Source organism: Carcharodon carcharias, chromosome 7, assembly GCF_017639515.1.
Source record: "Carcharodon carcharias isolate sCarCar2 chromosome 7, sCarCar2.pri, whole genome shotgun sequence".
Taxonomy (NCBI): Eukaryota; Metazoa; Chordata; class Chondrichthyes; order Lamniformes; family Lamnidae; genus Carcharodon; species Carcharodon carcharias.
In genome coordinates, this window is record NC_054473.1 from 162,740,715 (window position 1) to 162,745,974 (window position 5,260).

The window sequence follows — 5,260 nt, forward strand, 5'->3', positions numbered from 1 at the left end:
ATCTTAATTTGGTATTGATACCTCATTGAAAATCCATTTCCATTTCCCCAGGCGGGGCCTGGGGAACAGTGGAAGTCCAATTTACTTGTTTCTGCATTCAGACAAACTTAACCAAATATGCAGAGCAGCATCAGTGCGACAGATCTGTTTCTTCACATTTTTCTACACATCTCCTGGAGTAGAATTTGCAACTCTTGTATGCTTACAGGTTTAAAGAAAAGGTTGTTGCTTAAAAATTGTAATCAAAAGAAAAGTAACATATAAGAAAATCTATTTTATTTATTTAATTAACAATATATTTCAAGTATACATGATAAGATATTGGGCACGTTAGAGCACTTTATTTGGGCGCTACGAGTGTTCTAAGAGCTCCGTAATGCCTCTGTGGCGTGTGTATACATCTGTGTGGCAAATTACTCCGGATGTCACCTTGGTGATGGCATTGGGCATGCACGCTTAGAGCATCCACTGGAAGTATGCAGAGCAGGCAGATCATGCCATCAATCAGTGTGAACTCTGATCTGTTGCCAGAGTTATCATCTTTGAGCACACCAGTACAGCCAATGTTCTTGCTTAATCTTGCGCAGTTGAACATGGATTCAACCGCAAGAAAGACTTTCTTACCAGTGGTACTCAAAGGGACCATCAACTACTTACAGGTTAGTTGTTGATTGATTTCTTTTGGCTGTAGCTATAATTCCATATGTGTTTGGTGCTTTCTATAGTTGTTTCAAGTTGCAGAAATCCACAGGAAGTAATGCGGTAGGTGCTATAGGAGCTGTTGCTAACTTCAAGGCTTCTGCCCAAACCAGCTGCTCCCATACATGAGTGCATTATTAGGCATTCCTTTTGTAATACAGTATGACTTGGAGAATAAACAGAGCCCACACAGAACATGATTCACTGCTGGGAAAAGGAGAATGAGGAAAGGGAGAAGGGCTCTCAGTAGAAGGCCATATTCGCCTGGGTGTTTTGAGAGAAAGTGTCCCACCTGGATCTCAGCATAGAAAAATCGGCAAGATGTATGCATTTCATGTAAGGACATCCTGAATGAAATCTATAATCTGAAATAGCCACAGTTGCAACTCTGGAGCAGGATAAGACTGCAGTGTCTATGGCTGTGAAGGTGACCATGGAAATGATGGCTCCTTCAAGGCTGGAGCCGGAAATATTTGCAATACCTTGCAGTTTGCCATTCACTTTCAAAAGGGAGGTAACTGGAGCCCTGCATTTCAAAACAGTGAAATATATTTCATTCTCTCTTACCAGAGGACAGCAGGTGGAGTGAGTATAGAACTTTGACAGGATTGCAGGCTTCGCCATGGAGCAGGGTACCATTAACTGCATTCGCATCACATTGTGGGCACCACATGTCAACTCTGCACCATGCCAGAACCAAAAGTAATTCCGCTCCCTCTACGCCCACCTGATGTGTGATCATAAGCCACAAATCATGCAGGTCAATGTCCGATATCCTGACATGATGCCTCCATATTGTCATAGCACTGGTTACAGCACCGAAAGAGGCCCTTCATCCCACTGTGTCCATGCTAGTCATCAAGTCCCTATCTACTCTAATCCCATTTTCCAGCACTTGGCCTGTAGCCTTACATGCTATAGCATTTCAAATGCTCATCTAAATAATTCTTAAATGTTGTGAGGGTTCCCATCTCCACCACTCTTTCAGGCAGTGAGTTCAAGATACCCAACACCCTCTGGGTGAATTTTTTTTTCCTCAAATCCCCTCTAAACCTCTTGTCCCTTACCTTTAATCAATGCCCCCTGGTTATTGACCTGTCCACTAAAGGGGAAAAGTTTCTTCCTATCTACTCTATCTATGCCCCTCATTATTTTGTACACCTCAATCAGATCCCCCCCTCAGCCTTCTCTGCTCCAAGGAAAACAACTCCAGCCTATCTAATCTCTTTTCATAGCTGAAACACTCCAGCCCAGGGAACATCCTGGTGAATCTCCTCTACACCCTCTCAAGTGCAATTACATCCTTCCTATAATGTGGTGACGAGAACTACACACAGTACTCCAGATGTGGCCTACCTAACATTTTATACAGCTCCATCATAACCTCCCTGCTCTTGTATTCAATGCCTCGACTAACAAAGGCAAGTATCCCATATGCCTTCTTAACCACCTTATCTATCTATCCTGCTGCCTTCAAGGATCTATGGACATGCTCACCAAGAACCCTCTGATCCTCTGTATTTCCTAGGGTCCTATCATTCATTGTGTACTCCCTTGCCTTGTTAGTCCTCCAAAAATGCATCACTTCACAATTTTCAGGATTAAATTCCATTTTCCACTGTTCTGCCCATTTGACCAGCCTATCTATATCATCCTGTAGTCTAAGGCTTTCTTCCTCGCTATTTACCACACCATCACTGCAAACTCAGTGATCATATCTCCTACATTCATGTCTGGATCATTAATGTACACTAAAAACAGCAAGGGACCTGGCACTGAACCCTGCTGTACGCCACTGGACACAGGCTTCCAATCACAAAAACAGCCTTCAACCATTACCCTCTGCCTCCTGCCACTAAGCCAGTTTTGGATCCAATTTTCCAAATTGCCCTGGATCCCATAGACTGTTACCTTCTTGACCAATCTCCCATGCGAGACCTTGTCAAAAGCCTTACTGAAGTCCATGTAGACTAGATCAACTGCACTACCCTCATCTACACACCTAATCACCTCCTCGAAAAATTGAATCAAATTTGTTAGACCTCATCTCCTGCTGACAAAGCCATGTTGACTACCCTTGATTAATCCTTGCCTCCCCAAGTGGAGATTAATTCTGTCCCTCAGGAAGTTTTTCCAAAGGTTTCCCTACCACTGATGTTAGACTCATTGGCCTATAGTCCCTGGTTTATCCCTACCACCCTTCTTGAATAATGATACTACATTAGCTGTCCTCTAGCCCTCTGGCATCTCTCCTGTGGCCAGAGAGGATTTGAAAATTAATGTCAGGGTCCCTGCAAACTCCTCCCTTGACTCCCACAGTAACCTGGGATACATCTCATCTGAGCCTGGGGATTTATCTACTTTTAAGCCTGCTAAAACCGCTAATACCTTGTCCCTCTCAATGCTAATTTGTTCAAGTATATCACAGAACCCCTCCCTGAGTTCTATACCTACATGGTCCTTCTCTATAGTGAATACTCATACTATAGCAAAGTACTCATTTAAAACCTCACCTACATCCTCCAGCTCCCCACACGGATTGCCATTTTGGTCCCTACCAGCTCCCCACACGGATTGCCATTTTGGTCCCTAATGGGCCCTACTCTTTCTCTGGTTACCCTCTTGCCCCTGATATACTTATAAAATGCCTTTGGATTTTCCTTTATTTTACCTGCCAGTGTTTCTTCATGCCCCCTGTTCACTCTCCTAATTTCTTTTTTAAGTAAATCCCTGCACTTTCTATACTCCTTTAGGGTTTCTGTTGTTTTGAGCCTTTGGTATCTATCATAAGTTTCCTTTTTTTCCTTATCCAATCCTTTACATTCCTTGACATCTGGAGTTCTCTGGACTTCACTGTCCTACCTTCATCTTCACTGCCTTCACTGTGGCAGTCCAATGTGCCAGCTGCATTTAAGCCATCCCAGCAAAGCAAAGAGTGACTACTGGCGACAAGGACTATCTGCTGACAATATGGCTGATGACTTTGGTGCAGAGCCGATGCACATGTGCACAGTACGCATGCAATGAAATCAAACTGCCGAATGAAATGTGATGGAGCAGACCGGTGATGTGCTGAAACAATCCTTGATACTGGGGACTGCCTAAGAGAGCTGAAGCAATGCTTCCATTGTCTGGAGCACGCTCAACAGAGCAGGTATTAACATTCATAGTCTGTTACATGCTGCACAACCTCGCCATCATGAGCAGACAGCCCTTGCTCCAGCTACACAGTGACGTTGCTGAGGACCAGGTACATGAAGAGGAGGCAGTGGAAAAAGAGGAAAAATAAGGGAGAAAACCTAGACAGTCCCTTCCTGCCCAGACTGTCCCTGAAGAACTCATCTGATTTTGGTACGGGTAACTGCAATCTCATTCCCAATTCACCAACAGTCCCATGATTCCCAGAGCGGAGAGAGAGACAGAGAGAGAGGTGCAGCCTGATTGTGAGGGAGACACACAGAGCAGTGGATGAGAGACACTGAATGTGAACATGCAGATCTTTGTTAAAACCCTTACAGGCAAGACCATAACACTTGAGGTTGAGCCCAGTGATACCATTGAAAATGTCAAGGCCAAAATTCAAGATAAAGAAGGCATTCCAGCTGACCAGCAACATTTGATCTTTGCTGATAAGCAGTGGAAGAAGGATGCACACTATCTGATTGCAACATCCAGAAAGAATCAACTTTGCATTTGGTGCTTCATCTGAGAGGGGGCATGCAGATCTTTATGAGAGCCCTGACTGGCAACACCATCATCCTTGAAGTGGAACCCAGTGACACCACTGAAAATGTCAAAGCAAAAATTCAGGATAAAGAAGGAATCCCACCTGACCAGCAGCATTTGATCTTTGCAGGCAAACAACTGGAAGATGGTCACACGCTATCTGACTACAACATCCAGAAAGAATCAACTTTGCATTTGGTACTGCGTCTGAGAGGGGCAATTTTTAAACTACAGTTGTACTTAGTTTCATTGTTGTTGGTAGTCATCTTGCCTCTAGTTTAAAAGTGTTTTCTATGTCATTCAAAAGAAAATTGTTGCAAACTTAAAAAAAACAGTTCCACATCTTACCTTCCCTCTGTCATTGACTATCATAGTGGCCACTTGGCCACTATGCAAAAATCAAAGCCCCCTGCCAAAAAATATTCCAAATCAAATTTATAAATCAAATAATATCTTATTGCATCCAAAAGTTGACTAATCACCGCTGTGCATTTCCTTAGTGCCTGTCTTCAATGTATTGCTACCCCAGTGCCTGCAATATTTCTGGTGGAAGGCTGCTTCTTTCACTGGAGGACACTACAGATGGCCTTGCAGGACACTCTTGAACAGCTCTGGGCCTATAAAGTCTGTTTTCTGACATCTTGGCATGGGCGGCAGCAATCTGGGACAGCCGGTTGTCAGGCAATAGCAGTCTGGGCCAAAAACAGAAAATGCTGGAAAAACTCAGCGGGTCTGACAGCATTTGTGGAGAGAGGAAAACAAAGTTAACGTTTCAAGCCCGTACGACCCTTCTTCAGAACAGCTTCAGAGCAGTTTGGGCTGGCCAGCTGTCAGG

General features: G+C 43.9%; 1 pseudogene; it reads left to right on the forward strand.

The window, feature by feature from the left end:
- Positions 1-4,189: 4,189 nt before the first annotated feature.
- On the forward strand, positions 4,190-4,636 carry LOC121279969 (annotated as a pseudogene).
- The last annotated feature ends 624 nt before the right edge of the window (positions 4,637-5,260 follow it).